The sequence below is a fragment of the Rhamphochromis sp. 'chilingali' genome, assembly GCF_963969265.1.
Source record: "Rhamphochromis sp. 'chilingali' genome assembly, chromosome: 4".
Classification (NCBI taxonomy): domain Eukaryota; kingdom Metazoa; phylum Chordata; class Actinopteri; order Cichliformes; family Cichlidae; genus Rhamphochromis; species Rhamphochromis sp. 'chilingali'.
The window spans coordinates 22,429,469-22,447,317 of record NC_137948.1 but is presented as its reverse complement, the minus strand read 5'-3'; the positions used below and the strand labels follow the sequence as shown (position 1 = coordinate 22,447,317).

At 40.6% G+C, this 17,849-nt stretch overlaps 1 protein-coding gene across 1 annotated transcript in view; it reads right to left on the bottom strand.

Moving 5' to 3' along the window:
* ctnna2 (catenin (cadherin-associated protein), alpha 2) overlaps positions 1 to 17,849 on the bottom strand; it is a 353,288-nt gene that overhangs the window by 66,598 nt on the left and 268,841 nt on the right. The gene's annotated exons all lie outside the window — the stretch shown is intronic.

Here is a 17,849-nt window from a genome sequence, read left to right as displayed (position 1 = left end):
AAAGAAAAGTTACAGCCTTTGCTTTAAACAACAAGACGTGCTTCAGACTAAGCAGAGTTTAACGGTTCTGTGAATGGATATATTTCCGCATATATTTTCCAATAGGACCTGACCCGCAGTATATCACATCTTATCTTTAATAAGCTATCTGGGGCAAAAACTCGAGCCTCTTATAGGTATTATTCGTGTATCTCATTAATCAGTAATGGGAGGTGCCGGCAATCGCTAGCTTGCGTTATTTGGCATTTGTACTATGGTAAAAAGCTGTAGTACTAATTAGGAGCGATGATCTATTGTTCATAATGAGAATTGATGGCTTTTCTTCTGCACTACCAAGCATTTTCTCTCTTTCTCTCAGTATTTCCAACTGAAGGCACCGGTCTCTCCTATTCTCTCACCTAGGCACACTTCAGAGCTGTATATAGGAAAGGACTAAATGAAACACTATGTGATTAATGGACTTAATTTCCAGCAAATCTGAATTCACGGTGACAGCCTACTTCACCTCGAAATGCTTTCTGATTATTAGATTTGAGCCAGTGTCAAAATGTCAGACAGTTTACACAGGAATGTCCCCCCCCTGCTCAAAAAGGCTCATGTAGGGGACAAATGCAATGAGTCTAAATTAACCACCTTGTAAAACACTGAACCCATATATACAATAATCCTGTCACTTCATGTGGGTGTCAGAGCCTCCTAATCTTTGAACACAAAGAGAGACCCTGTCTATGAGACTTTGCAAGCCTGTGCTAATGCTGTGTAAACATTGCTGCTGCTGTTTGCCACTGATTTAGCACATGTTAATATTACATGAGACAGAAGGGCCCTTTGATGATGTAAGTGAACACTCAAACTAGGGCTTTCTACCTCAGGGAAGGCAAGACGGGGCTGTGGAGCAGCTCCTTCGAGATTTTACTTCCGCATTAGCAATCTAGCTTGGTAGGAGTCGAGCGGTACATTTTTTAACATTCATATTACAGAATAGGATGGTTCTAGTTTCAAATACCAGCACAGTGACAAAATGTAAATGTAGTGAAAGTTAAATATACTAGGGCTATAAAATGATGCTTCATTTTTCCTTTTGTTTTGTTTTTTATAATAGTGGCCATTCATCTTTTTTGTAGCTTTCCTTTTAAGCTTTAATTAATGATACAGGAAACCAGTTATAGAAGCGTGTTCTTAAAAATCAAAGATATGTCTACAGGGAAGTTTAAGGGATCACTGCACACAGTTTCTCGTGTAGTTATTTCTAAACAGGGATCGACAACTGTACTCACTCTGATGCACTTGGCTGATATCACATCAATGCGGACACTGGGAAAGTTTGATGAGGACTATTTCCCAATAGCTGAGAAAGGCTAGCTGAAGTTGGTGTTTGGAATCAGGTGAACAGTTAGGTGCAAGAGGCTATTTGACATCAAGACACTGGTGAAGCAAGTCAAACCCTTTTAGTTTGTCTGTATCAACTGTATACACTCCTTGCAGTGATTTACATACACGTCTTTTCTAAAATAATGCAGTAATGTGCAATAGCCTCACCCCTCATTTCTTTACATTTTGCTGTGAAACGTGTACACACATACATGGAATTATAGTATGTAAGGCAAAAACAGAGTTTTGACAATTGTAACCAGCTTAAAAATTAATATTTGGTATGACCACCTTTATTCTTCAGCATAACTTAAACTCCCTGAGGCAAGCTTTCTCGTAATTTCTTTAAGAAGTCTTCAGGCAGACCCACCTTCTATATCAGCAGCAGAATCTGGAGACAAATTGGGATGACTCCCCCATCACTGGGGATGAGGTCAATAGGGCAGTTAAACAGCTCCTTGGTAGCAGGCCCCCTGGGTTGGATCAGATTCCCCCTGAGATACTTGAAGCTCTAACTGTTGGGGGGATGTCTTGGTGAATGTGTCATGGTGATTTGGAGTGGTTCCTATTTTTAAGACAATTAAGACGGCTGAGTGGAGGATGGGCTCCTATGGTGGATGCTGGTTATCTGGTCCATTGCTATGAATCCATTCAATCTCTTTACAGCCAGTAAGTGTTTGGTTTGCACTTATGGCAATAAGTTTGACTCATTCCAGTGAGTGGTGGACTTTGCCAGGATTGCCTTTTCTTTGATTTTATTCATGACTTGTATGGACAGGATTTCTAGGTGAACTCAAGTGGTGAAAGGCTGCCACTTTAGAGGACTCTCATCTCTGCTTTTTTGTGGATGATTTATTTCTGTTGGCTTTATCAGGTGGTGAAGAAGGGTTAGGGTTAGCACCTCCAGTTCTGAAGCCATGGTGAATGGTTGCTTGTCCGCGTAAGGGACATGTTGCTGATGAAGTTTAAGTATATCAGGATCTTGTTTACAAGTGAATGAGGACGGAAAACGGGGGATGAACAGAATCTGCATCACATCAGACTCTACAGTGGGGTGTTGTGGTGAAGAAAAACCTGACAATGGAAAACAAATCTGATGATTTACCAGTGACTCTATACCCTTACCCTCGCCTATAGACACAAGTTCTGGGTAGTGACCAAAAAAATGAGATTGCAGTTTTGATAAGATCCCTAACATCACTGAGTGCAATGAAAGAGCCTCAGCGGTGTAAAAATAAGACATGTGGCCACCGATTTTCAGTCCACTTCTTCTGTAAATTACCTCAGCCTTTTTTTTCCCTGTTTCCCTCCTTAAGAACAGTGTCTTGTGTAACCCAGTGTTAAAAACGGGATTAAAAGTATAAATGAATATTGATAAAAACAAAGTTAATTATAATAAATACTGATAAAAAGCATGTAAACATAAGTTTAATTAATATGTACATATGTATATGTAATGTATAAATGGTGTGGGGGCAGGACTTAGTCCTGTAGAGTGTACACTTGACCGCCACCCTTCCACTCAGACCATTTCTGATTAGGCATCAATGAACAATTGAACTGAAACTGAAGGTGCAGCTACATCTAAGGGGCTGAGGTCTTTGCCTGATTTTTTTTCTTTTCTTAGGGATGTGGCTCAAAGTATGTTATCTTATAATATATACATATATATATATATATATATATATATATATACAAGCTTGAAACCTGGATCCCCCGTAGCCGGTTACCAAGATTACGTGAAGTACCCTCAGAAGGTCTGCTAGATGATGTTAATGCAGCACTACGGGCAATACCTACAACCACGATTACCGACACTAACAAGCTGATCTACAATACGGCAGCAGTGATCAGTGAGATGCTTGGCTACAAGTTGAACAGCCACAAGGGGCAGTACCCTCCATGGAGAAGGAGGCTAGAGGGCAAGATCAAAGTAGCACGGAGGAAGGTTAGCCAACTAACAGAGTTGCAGAAAGGTGTGACAAATAAGGTGCCTAAGAAATACAGCAAGCTGTCCATACCTGAGGCCTTGGAAACTGCCAAGCAAAGACTCACAGCCTTGGCCAGCCGCTTGAGGAGGTACACCAGAGAGATAGAAGGCAGGAGAATAAACCAGCTGTTCTCCACAGAACCAGCAAAGGTGTACTCTCAGTGGCAAGGGAACAATAAGAGAACAGCACCACCAAGGCTGGAGACGGAGCAATACTGGAAGAGCATATGGGAGAAGGACGCAACCCATAACGGCAATGCTCAGTGGCTAGTGGATCTGAGGGCAGACCACAGCGACCTCCCTGAACAGGGTCCAGTAACCATCACAGTGGCAGATATCCAAGAAAGGGTCTCCAGTATGAAGAGTTGGACAGCACCAGGGCCCGACATGGTTCACGCCTACTGGCTGAAGAAGCTGACTGCACTCCACGAGCGTCTGGCAGCACAAATGAACCAGCTGCTAGTTAACGAGAGACACCCGGAATGGCTAACTGAAGGCCGGACGGTCCTGATCCCCAAGGACCCCAAGAAGGGACCGGTCCCCTCCAACTACCGACCAATAACCTGCCTCAGTACTACATGGAAGCTCCTGTCAGGCATCATATCGGCTAAGATGAACAGGCACATGGGTCAATACATGAGCGGGACACAGAAAGGAATTGGCAAGAATACCAGAGGTGCAAAACACCAGCTACTGGTAGACAGAACAATCAGCCGAGACTGCAAGACCAGACTGACCAACCTGTGCACTGCCTGGATTGATTACAAGAAGGCCTATGACTCAATGCCCCACAGCTGGATACTGGAATGCCTAGAATTGTACAAGATCAATGGGACCCTAAGAGCCTTCATCAGGAACTCAATGGGGATGTGGCGTACAACACTAGAGGCCAACTCCAAGCCCATAGCACAAGTTACCATCAAGTGCGGGATCTACCAAGGAGATGCTCTGTCCCCACTGCTGTTCTGCATAGGCCTGAACCCCCTCAGTGAGATCATTAACAAGACTGGCTACGGATACCGACTATGGAACGGAGCAGTTGTCAGCCACCTCCTGTACATGGATGACATCAAGCTGTATGCCAAGAGTGAACGAGACATCGATTCACTGATCCACACTACCAGGCTATACAGCAATGACATTGGAATGTCGTTCGGACTGGAGAAGTGTAGTCGGATGGTAACAAAGAGAGGGAAGGTAGTCAGAACTGAGGGGATTGAACTACCAGAAGGCAACATTGCAGACATAGAGGACAGTTACAAGTACCTGGGGATCCCGCAGGCAAATGGGAACCATGAAGAGGCCGCTAGAAAGGCTGCAACCACCAAGTACCTGCAGAGGGTCAGGCAAGTCCTGAGGAGTCAGCTGAATGGTAAGAACAAGATCCGGGCCATCAACACATACGCCCTGCCCGTGATCAGGTACCCTGCTGGGGTAATAGGCTGGCCAAAGGAGGAGATAGAAGCCACTGACATAAAGACAAGAAAGCTCCTGACCATGCATGGAGGGTTTCACCCCAAGTCCAGCACCCTGAGGCTGTACGCTAAGCGGAAGGAAGGGGGCCGGGGACTGGTGAGTGTCAGCACCACAGTCCAGGATGAGACAAGGAACATCCAAGAATACATTGGGAAGATGGCCCCAACTGACCGAGTGCTCAGTGAATACCTCAGGCAGCAGAAACCCAAGAAAGAGGAGGGAGACGAGGAACCATCATGGAAGGACAGGCCCCTGCACGGTATGTACCACCGGCAGATAGAGGAGGTGGCTGATATCCAGAAATCCTACCAGTGGCTGGACAAAGCTGGACTGAAAGACAGCACAGAGGCACTAATCATGGCAGCACAAGAACAAGCTCTGAGTACAAGATCCATAGAGGCTGGGGTCTATCACACCAGGCAAGACCCCAGGTGCAGGCTGTGTAAAGATGCCCCAGAGACAATCCAGCACATAACAGCAGGGTGCAAGATGCTAGCAGGCAAGGCATACATGGAACGCCATAACCAAGTGGCCGGCATAGTGTACAGGAACATCTGTGCCGAGTATAACCTAGAAGTCCCGAGGTCAAAATGGGAGATGCCCCCAAGGGTGGTGGAGAATGACCGAGCTAAGATCCTGTGGGACTTCCAGATACAGACGGACAAAATGGTGGTGGCTAACCAACCGGACATAGTGGTGGTAGACAAACAGAAGAAGACGGCCGTAGTGATCGATGTAGCGGTTCCGAATGACAGCAATATCAGGAAGAAGGAACACGAGAAGCTGGAGAAATACCAAGGGCTCAGAGAAGAGCTCGAGAGGATGTGGAGGGTGAAGGTAACGGTGGTCCCCGTGGTAATCGGAGCACTAGGTGCGGTGACTCCCAAGCTAGGCGAGTGGCTCCAGCAGATCCCGGGAATAACATCGGAGATCTCTGTCCAGAAGAGCGCAGTCCTGGGAACAGCTAAGATACTGCGCAGGACCCTCAAGCTCCCAGGCCTCTGGTAGAGGACCCGAGCTTGAAGGATAAACCGCCCGCAGGGGCGTGCTGGGTGTTTTTTTTTTTTTTATACATATATATATATATATATATATATATATATATATATATATATATATATATATATATATATATATATATATATATATACACACACACACTGGTCCATCCCTTGAGTTATGTGTCTGTTTTATGCTTGAATGATTCGCAGATGAGTGTAAAGTGGCTTAACAAACAAACAATCAATCACACAAAAAATCCTGAAAACAAAATGGTCAAGTACAAGGACTGCAAAAAAACAAAAACAACAACACCAACTTGGAAAGACCTTCAGAAAGCCTGGAGTACTACTGCTGAGGACTACTTGAAAATACAAGAAAGTTTAACCCCTTAGATGAAAAATATAAAGAGATCATTGGCCGCTTACAACCTTTGCACAGTACTGTAATGTTAATAAAGGGTGAATATTAGATATTCTGAGTAGAAAATCTGCTTCGTCTTATCTGTGGCATGTGTTTCTTTACAGTTCAGTTTATTTTCTGTAAAATACAAAAACTGAAAGGTATCTGAAGCCTTGTTCAGTGATCTAAAAAACACAATACAGTCTTGGCTGTGCTTTTGCAGAAAGCAGTGATCATTTGTCTTTTTTTCCTGTTTCACCTAAAAGTATGAACTGATTCCTCTGATCTGTCAAGTTCCTGTGGGCAGCTTATGTCTACTGGGAGTTGTCCTCTGTTTCTTCTGTACAAACCTTTAATAATCCCACACCTCCCACAGCCCAGACAGTTCACTAAGGATGGAGACAGAAATCTGGGCTCATTTGCTTGTGACACTACACAAGAATACTTAGAGTCTCCCTTTCTTTTGTCCTTCTGTGACTTTAACTACACACCAAAACCTTGAATTTTAGCTTGTCCCTTACTCAACATGAAAATCAACATCAGCTTTTACTGTAGTAAAGCCACACATGTGTAAAAGATTGTCCTGTACATCTATATGTGCACAATGTCATAAACAGACATGTATATAATGGCGAGCAGGAGTGAGATGGAGGAGATCAGTTTGAGGAGAGAGAACAGACTCTCGATGAGCCATTAACCTGCTGTCGGTGAGGTAAAATGGCTGTGGGACGAGGTTTAATTTACCCTTTTATAAAGAGGTCGTTTAATTGATGAGCCAAAGGAAAAGAGTTATACCCCTGGTTTGGTGTATTAGCACGGTTGATGGTGATCAGGTTGAGTGAGGAATTGGATGAGCAGTCAATAGTCCCAATCAATCTAAGCATTCAGAGAATCGCCATGATACTTGTGGTCAAATCCTTGACAATAATAGTACAGATCTAAGCACTTATGGAGGCAAGGTTCAATTTGAAAATGAAATCCTTTAAATTCCCGTCTCATATTTGTTTTTAGCTAAAGCTGTTACCGAGAATGTAGGTATGTTCGGTGAAGTAGGCCAAATGACTTCCAGTTTTGCAAAACATTTTATTTTGTCAGTCAGCTCTTTCATTTATCTTTCTTTGCACTCAGCATTCACAGAGTTGAGTTTAAGATCTCGCTTTAAAAATACCCATCAGCAGGTACAAAGAGTCAATTTTCACTTTGAAATAAGCTGCCAGAGAGTTCTACGTGGTCTCTTCACCATCCATTACAGTACCTCTATGGATGATAAATTTTAATAGACAAAAGATGACTAGTGGAGGTCTTTCCATCAATGAAAAGGAGAAGAGAAAAATTGAAAATTATGGACTGTTCTGTGCATGAATGTGTCCAGGCCTTCAGTGGTACTGCAAGTTACATGCTGACTCTATTCATAGCAATAGACCTCTCTCTTAGCCAATTGTGGCTCGTGTAGTCAAGACATAGGTGGCATGAATAAGTTTCAGGTGTATCCTCTCAAAAACAGATTGAACTGAGTGGTTTTCTACAATGCGAGTTGTCTTCACAGCTTACATACGATAGGTGTGTGAGCTGTGTAGTCTAAACATCTTCACCTCTGACCCTTTGTTTTAACGCTATGCATGCTAAACTTCTTTCCTAATATAAGAGACATCTATTATCTCCCACACTACTGAACATGTAGAAACTCTTCACATCAGAGCCGTGAATCTTCACAGCCACCATAAAAATCCAAATCCATTGTTTTGCATTACTGTGATATTAAGTTGGCTGTAAAACTCAAATTATTTCACACAGACAGACTATTGTGTGCGATATAACATCACTGTGCAGCTAATTACACATATTGAATTGTTGCCCTGCTCAAAGTATATGCCCTTTACACAATCAATGACTAATTGAGGTTCATATTCCATTGGTGTGAATAAGAAAATATTTTTTTTCTCTAATGCGCTATTCTTCAAAACACAGCACACATATTCCATGCTTTTCACTATAAAACCACAAAAGGACTAGCTCAGCTGTAGGTTAGTGCTCCTTACTTATTAGTCTTCAGTGGTCGGACAACTAATATGACACTGCGATTCAAGGTCATCATCTACTCATTTCCTTACCAGATATTTAGAAAAATGTTGTCCCAGGAGTACATACTATACATTATTCATTGCATGAGTAATGAGGAGAATTCCTTTTTATGTAGCTCTGCATTACAGACAGAAGGCGTATGTCCGGATGCCTTGCACGCTAAAAAACTCTCTTCGTATCCTGGATAAATGGTACATGAATCTGAGGGAAACAGGCATTATGTGACATCTCAAGTGATATGACTAAAGCCCCACAGGTACACGATATAATTAAGGATTTATGCTGGGCTATATTTCATATTACCATAGGAAGGATAGTTGTTCAAAGCATGGAACCATGGTACTATGTCAAGCCTTATTCCTCTTTTGCTTTTGTCAGACTTAATCTTGTGTAATCCACTTAGTGTCATATCTGAAAAACATGACAGGAATTCCTCTAGTCCTTGTCATGTAGCACCTTTAGAGAAGCTATCCCAGCTCTTAGCGGGAATGCTGACGTTGTTTTCTCAGAACTAAGCTTATCTCCACGGCAACTTGCTCGGGCAAGGTTTGGCGAAGTCTGCCACACAAACACTGCCACCAAGTCTTGTATTCTCTGAGAGATAACGGACCCTTGAGTTGACTCCCTTAGGCCTGCAGGGGAAGGTTAGGGGCACTCTTTTGTGAATACATGCTTGATGCCAGTGTAATTTCCATTTGTTTATCTCTCTTTTCCCTCTTTTAGGGACAGTGGAGATGTAACACAAATAATATAAATGTCAGCCTCAGATTAAAAGATTGCTTGATTCCATCCTAGGGCGCAGCGGTATTTCATCAGAAAAAGGGATGATGACAAATTCCCTCTCAGAAACATGGAATGAGTCAGAGAGAAATTAACAAAGAGCCCAAGAGGAAAAGCTGCCAAAGATGCCGCGTTATTATTAGAATCCAAATTCTACATTATGTGTACAGTATATATATTTATATATATATATATATATGTATGTTTGGCAATGTCTGCTCAGCATCTGCCACTGTGGAGAAAGAATTACTATTTTTATTATACACATCTTACCTTTAAAGCTTATGATCAGTGCAAATAGTTTAACCTCATCTCCTGTCATACTATTTCCATAAGTCTGATGTTAATACTGAGCAGACAAGAATAATATGTGATAATGATGGTAGTGCTAAAATATCAGGCCATAGCACCACTGTAACGTGGAACAGTACAGTTGAGAGAAATCAATGACTCCAGCTTTAGCAGTGACTCTCTTTCAGTGAGAACCTCTCAAGGCTGAGACTTACTGTTTGTAGCCTGTAGCAGTACTGATCAGATTACTTTACTTTAGGTTTGATCCCCCTAAGACCACCCTCAATACTAAATTGTAAGAAATGACTGCTAAGCGCAGGGACTGGGTCTCCCTTTAGCTGCCAGTTTTCTTTGTTTTCCCAAATCTGCAGCAAATTTTGTTTTGACCTGATTATCCAATGTAATGTTCTTAGAATAACAAAAGCCTTAGCCTTTAGCCTGTTAACTTGAATATTTATACATTAGCACACGCTTCAATTGATGTAAAATATGAAATAGCTGAAAGTCTGCCGTGATATTTTGCACATAAATAAAACGAAAGAAAAAATCATGGCAAAAATCCCCCAAACCATTAACAGCCCTCTTTTGAAAGTGTGGGGTTTTCATTTTGGTTTGCAGTTTTGTGAGCAGTACACGCAGTACACAGTTAACTATAGAAAGGAAAAAGGCCGTGGGTTGGGAATCGGAAGAAAAAGCCTTAATCGAGCCTCGTATTTCTTATGTGCTAAAAAAAACAAACAAAAAGAAGAAAAAAACCATATTACTGGTCTGTGGCCTTGTCTTATTGAAAAAGGCTACATTTCAAAACATGTCCGAAACGAAATATGTATTTATATATCAAATTCAGAATATTTTCATTTTTAGAAAACAGTAAATATTAGTGTTTATGGACATGTAGGGAGAGTTTTAATATAATTCTGTAATTTAATTAAATATTAAATGTAATTAATAAGTCAGAGGATGCCCATAGGTGTGTGCAAGGCGTGACAAAAAGGACAAAAAAAGTGCTTTGTTATTTGTGACCAAGGTCAGTCTGGTAGAGTGGCAGCCACTGGTCTGGTGGGTCTGGTAGCCTCACTTGCATCATTTTAAACGTGGAAATTAAAATGTTTTCTTTACAGTTCTAGTTTAATCAAATCAACTTAAAAATAGCGTTATTTCTGCTTTTTAAATGTAGACAATTTGTTTCTTTACATATGTTCACAAATCTAAATTCATGACTTTAAAAGCATGTCCCTCACACACTTTCTTTGGCTTAATAGTGTCAGTACAGTGTTGTGTGACCTCTGTTGTGCAGATTGCGCCACTCTTTTTTAAAGACTGTTTCCAAGAAGTCATTAGGAAGCGAATTTAAAGTCTATAAGATTGAGTTAATTAAAGACTCTTCATGGGAGCCACAGCTAAACAGCTGAATTAATTTAATGGATCCACTTTAATCATTTATTAAATTTAATATATTGCATCATTAAAACTGCAATTTATAAAATAAAAAAATTAATAATTTTTAAGTGAAATTAAGACCACTGAACATGTCAGTTACCAATAGAAATAGGTTTATTCTTATAATCTTATCTTATATTTATTTATTTGAATAAACTTTGATCTGATCTTTTACAGACTACATTTTTACAGACTTCACTGAACTGGGATTGACATTTGCTCTCTGGAGACATCAGATATTGTCAGTATATTACAGACTCGTTTTTATTACCAGGGAAACTCTTGTCTAGTTTATTTCAATCACTACTGGGTCTATTATAGTTAGTATTACTTCCTAATGATGCAGCCAACTGTTTTTTTTTCTTTCAAACCACACTCTTTCAAAATCCCCTTTGTACTTCCCTCAGAGGTATACCTCTCCTCAGTTCTGTCTTTGAATTCTAATGGACTGAACTGACGGTACACTTTCAGGTCTGACATGCCCTGCAATGTGTAAAAACCTTGGCTGCCCATTAGATATCTTTGATGGGTAGAAAAGCACCAAGAGGCCTGAGGACTAAGCACCACACAAAAAACAAAACACCCGCCTCAAAGACTCTTATAGGTGCTGGGCAGTGATCTTGTGCCAGCTGGCTTTGTATCACGACTATAGTTTGCTACAGTACCACAGGGAAATACAAAAGTACAATAGTTTTGACTATAAAAAATACACCCACAGTTCCAGGGATGTTCAGCATGCACTCAATGTGCGCTCAACAGTTTTACCTGCTTTGCTGAGAAAATGAAAGTACTTCCTCTACTTCCCTTGTGCTAAACTTTAACCTTAACTCCCATCTCATCTCGTGGTCATTTCGTGAAAAGTAAAACTGAGGAGAAGAACTTCCCTTTCAAACTTTAAGCGGATTTAAACTTGCAGTCAAAGGTGACCACAAAAAAGACGGCGTCTTTAGATCAGAGAAACTCCACCCAGTGGAAAAACTAGCTTCACATAATAAGTGCTTAATTTCAAATAGCTGCATGTACTTTCACTCATGTAAAGGCTGCTGTTGTTGATCAAGTTTATAGCGGATGCATTTGTGTATCACATATTGAATATGGTAAAGAATTCAAAATGAACACAAGCATAAAGTGTGGATTTTAAAAGCAGCAGTATGAATTTGCATCCAATCACATGATTTATTGGGAGAATCCAAATGATAAAAGAAATCACTTCGAATGAGACTGTGCTTGTGTATCTGCATTTGTTTATGGAATTTTCTTGCTATCAACACACCTGCTATCAAAATAACTCCAAAAGGGAACAACATGAGGTGGATTAGGTAGCATGTGATGAACCTTTTAATGCACTCCCAATCTTTCAAAGGGCGATTTCTTTGGGGGGCTAAAAACTTTGAATGCAAAGAGAGGATTAATGTTGGCCTACAGGTTCAGGTCATCACAAATAGACTTGTTCCAACAGTGATCCATCCACTTCCCAGTTAACCGTCCAGTAAAGTGCTTAATGCAGTGACCTCAGAAGAATGTTTAGTGCTGCAGTCTGTCTCATGTCGTTGAGCCCCGAAGGCCAGTTCAGTATTTGTTACATTCAATTTTGTATTGATTATGCGTAATCACAGAGGGTATGACTATCCCCTTTATTCACTCCATGTCCAAAGTAAGGTTGCTGCTGTAAATCAAAAGTAAGAAAAGCTAATGAACTGATGAAGATTAACTGACCAGCAAAAGTTGCAGCCACGTATGGAGAAAGCTCCACAGCTCGCAGACAACAACACACCAAATTCTTAAACAGGAAATATTACATTTGCTGTGAGTAATTATTGCATATTTAACTCAAGGGATTAAGCTGTTGCACAATCTGTGACAAATAAATAGACTTTTTAAATCTCATCAAACAACATTTAAAAAGACAAAAATCTATAAAGCTCGCAAAGAGGTTGATAGTAGCCAAGCAACCTAATCATGCATCAGACATCATGTGGATTTGTGTGTTTACCAAGCATGGTTCTGAAAGCACTGCAGAGGTATTTCAGAGATAAAGCATATGTAGAAGTGTCCTTCATAATGCCACAGCTGCTGAACAGAACTGCTCCAAGATGGAGTCAAGGTCAGAGGAAAATCTGATTCTGACATTAGAATAGTGATGGAGCGTAACGTCCTTTAGATGTCCAAGAATTGCTGGCACGTATAGAATCTCACTGCAGTGGTAATAAAAAGGAACTACGGTAACTTTAAAAGATTGGATATTCATCTTGTGTTTAAATTAACAAGAGCACATCCATGTGGGCAGTGGTGAGCTCGGTCTGCAGATGTAATAGAAAAGGTCCAAATGAAACTGTACATATGTACTTAGTAGAAAGTAGAAAACAAACAATTACAGCAAGACAAATACAGTTAGTCAGGAAAGAGCGGTTAGAAGTAAAGATCAAAAGAGATCTATCGTTCATACTGAAAGGCTTTTTTTGCATGAATTTATATTTAACCACCCCCCCATGTTGAAATAGTTTATTGCTATCTAAACATTTAAATAGCTCCAATGATAACAGCCAGAACTGAACAAGCAACTTGGAAAAATATCTAGACTATAGTTGCACTACAGTAAATTTGTGATTCAACAACAGGTTATGTAAAAGTTATGCCTTAAATATATATAAGGATATACTGAATGTTTATGTAATGCATGTATGCATGAAATCCTGAGAGTGGACATATTATAGTACAATATTTTTTTCTTTTGCACATTTCATTTCTTTTATCTTAGAAGCTTCTGTGTAAGTGGAGTCAAAGTTTGTTATTCTGTTACCCCTGATGCATCTGTTTGGACTGATGATGGGTTAGTATTAGGTCCTCATTAAGGATAGTCATGGGAATTAATTAGCACAATCTGTGCTAATAGAATAGTGATACACAGATACCCAGAAATTTATCTCTCTGACTTGAAAAGGAGCTATCGCTGTATTTCTCTGTGCATGTATCCCATACAAAAAACAGGAAAAGGAAACGTGACCAAATTGATACAACTGAGAGTATCAATTCTGGAAGTTACAGACAATCTTTGCTTGGCTATGGCAGGTCCATTGTCATTACAGTCCTTTAAGGCAATCACATCCTCAGCTTAAAGTTTATTTACTTCCTGTTAGTGGTCAAGCTGGTGTAATGAATATGATGTGATTAAGGGAGTCCTCAGGGTAAACTTTGCTCATCACCGAAGTGACAAAAGAACAATGGTGAAAGAAAAGACACACATTGTATACTGTGGAGCCAAATGGGGCAGAATTAAATGGAAACCAAGCAGACATGAAAAGAGGCACTTTGATTTGACTTTACTTTGATTCTGATCGTGTCTAAACTCTGTTCTAATGGCTTAAGACAGCTCCTCCCTGACATCAGGGAGATGACTGCAGTGACATTCATCAGAATGTTAATTACCATAATATATTAGAGGATTGCAATGGTGGCTATGATGACTATGTCTACGATAGCACGAATAATGATGATGACAGGAAAGACAATGATATTGCCTGCTATATAGGACAGCCGTGAGTGTATTAGCTAGTATGGACAAGTAATTTACATGCTTACCCTGACAAAGGCGCAGAGCTGCTCATTGCACACTCTAAACTTGTAATATCCATATGGCACTTTTTAATTTGGTATGTATTGGGATTTGTGATATGATATTACCTTTTCTTTGCAACAAACAGTCTTTAACAGTACTTATAGGGTACTTTATCCTGCAAAGTAAAGACCTGACAATACTAAGAAGAAGAAAACAAAGGAAAAAAAGCAATTGGTCACAATGTGGAGAAAGAAAATGTCGACTTTTAATAAGGAGAAACCTCTCGCAGAGTCAGGCTGCAGAAAGGTGGCCATCTGCCTACACTAGTTAGGGTGAGGACGAAGTGAAGAGAAAAAGGAAGAACAAAGAGAAAAGAACGATAAAACAGGAAATACTTTTCAGGTTGGTGTATTGGTTTAAAATTGCTGCCTTACAGCAAGGTTTCTGGGTTCTTAACACATACCAAAGACATGCATGTTAAGTAAAATAGTGATTCGAAAAAAATTAGGCTTGGATTGATGTAGATAAAGTGCTTAAAACTTGTAGAATACAAAGCTGGATGAATGCACATGCATGATTAAATGTGACTTGTAGTCTAAACAACTTTGAGTGGTCAGTGAGATACACGTGAGTACATTACTTTTCCATATGAGCTACATAGTGGTTCACTTTTCTCAGATGAAACATGCACTTACAAAGCTGCTAATATGTGTTGTACATTATGTTTTGAAGTTTTAATTGGAATACTTAAAATAATGTTTCTCTAACTGCAGCATGACACTTATCTAAGAATCAAATCAATTTATCATTCAAACATCAAATTTAATGCTTCCTTAGTATTAAATCTGATGAAGGAAAAATGCTCAAATGAGCTGATCACTATTCTATAAGCTCCTTTAATAAGTTTGCTTAAAAAACTTAACTGCGTGACAGCCGAGTCAGTGTTCTGCCACAATAATAACTAATTCCAATCACTCAAAGGAAACCATAAATGTAGGCATACAATCATGGCTTGAGCACTGTAAGAGAACTTAATTGACATAGCACCTCATTATCTCATGAACGGAAATTTAGATGCTTGTGCTGCGCTGCAGGTTGCATTTGATGAACCAATTTAACCCTACAGAGCTCTGGGGCATGAAAATATCTTTTCTCAATCAGTCTTCATTGGAAAATATCATCTTTATACCAAAAAAAAGTTTGTGTAGAACTAGCTCCATTAGAAGCATATTGTGAAACCGTTAAAAGAGAATAAGTGACCTGAAACAACCAGACAGCAACAGTCAGGATACTGTTATACAATTTTAACGTCCAAGACCATTACAATGTGGACATTATGTGTTCGCAGCTAGAAACAACTTTGTCATAAATATTTTTCATTTTGATCGATAACATAATTTGCACACACAGCTGATCTGGGTTTTGTACCTGCTAACAACCACTTGCAACAAGCCACAAACAACTTGCAACAAACCAATGTACAGCTGATAAACTACCCTCAGGTTTGACTGCAGTTTACAGCCAACTCAATGCATACAAACAACTGCATATAAACACAAGGCAACGTTTCTTCCTTTTTCCTTTATAAGGAGAACAGAATTCATCTGCCTGAAATGTCCCAGGGCTACAGAAAGCTTTAAGATTGCTGTATGCAAAGCACAGATTTTGAGTGTAGCATCAGTCAGGACTCCTCTCATCAACAAACAGCTGGGGGAAACCAAAAGGGCACACAAATCACTCACTCGCTCAGCTGAAGTCAACGAAAGCTAGAGTGCTGTTTTAAGTGACAGTATTTTACGAGAGGCCCACATAAAGGCTCTAAAGGTTCTAAAGGCTCCCCTGAATGGACCATGAGAACAAAAGGCAACTCCCATCAAAGGGCACAGACATTTATCACAGGACTCCATCCGCTATCTTCCTGCCGTTGAGTGGATGGGCAATAAACGAAAACCTCATAAAAGCAATATGGAATGTCCTAAAACCAACTTCAAGTGAAACACAACACATATTCTTCCACATTTTTAAGCTTTCTCACTATTTCTCATGGATATTTTGTGATATTCCATTCGTCTTTACAGTGATCCTGGGAAATTACTGATGAATTAGTATTTGGATATCCATCCATCCGTCCATCCATTCGCTTCCACTTGTCCTTTTCAGGGTCGCGGGGGGCTCTGGAGCATATCCCAGCTGTCATAGGGCGAGAGGCAGGGTACACCCTGGACAGGTCGCCAGTCTGTCGCAGGGCCAACACACAGAGACAGACAACCATTCACGCTCACATTCATTCCCACATTCACACCTATGGGCAATTTGGATTAATCAATTAAACTATCCTCACTAATTGCATGTCTTTGGACGGTGGGAGGAAGCCGGAGTACCCGGAGGGAACCCATGCAAACACGGGGAGAACATGCAAACTCCACACAGAAAGACCCCGGCCTGATGGTGGAATGAACTCAGGACCTTCTTGCTGTGCAGCAACAGTGCTCCACCATGCCACCGTGCTGCCTAGTATTTGGACAGTCCGTTTAAAATGGACTGGAATAGATCCCTATAGGGCACCTCGTCATCCAAAACGCCTGCCCATGAAACCCCCAATACCAGATTCCTAGCTATTGGAACACTTTTACCCCCTCAAGACCCCCACAAATAACCTCCGTATGGTGAGACCACCAAAATTACACCAAAAAACATACCCCATACCGAGTTCCCAGGTCACAGGTTGGGGTTTTTTTAAACCAGGAACTTTAGGCACCCTCAAAGGAGAGCATCCATTCATTCACATGGATAAGGCACAAGATGCAGCTTGGCTTTATTACGTTACAGAAACTACACAGAAGCATGTCTGACATGATGTTATCCTTAAATGTTTGTCAGTAACACTGTCTTTATCACTGCCATAATGGCTCGTGTACCATATGTGCTATTGGCATATAGCTTCAACTTCAAGCATATTTTGTTAGGCTACATGCATGGCGACAGTGTATTGGGTTTAGAATGTGTGTGAGTGTGTTGCTTCCACTATGCTTTCTATGTAGAGATGAAGGGAGGCAAATGGCTGTTCAGCAGTAAAAGGAATCAGATGCATATGACTAAACTACTTGGACTTATTCCCCAAAAGGTTAGAAGCAGTTCACAGTAATCTGGTTTTTGAGGTTTTGATTGGCCTTGGAGACTTAGTCAGTAGAAGAGAAAGAGAGATGGACTATAACTTCCTCAATGCAGCCTTAAAATTTTGGTAGCAGTTCAGACAGGCCACTGTGAAGACCTATGGTCAGCATGCCATTCACTGTCTATGACTTAGCATAATTGAACGCCTCAAATTAGGATGCAGTCAGGCAGTAAAAAGGATTTTTTTAACCTAATACTTCTTTAAGCAAGAGTCAAACCTCTTCATACCGTCTCCATGCAGCTAAGACTACTCGGCCAACAAAGCCAAAGAGACAATGGCTAATTGTC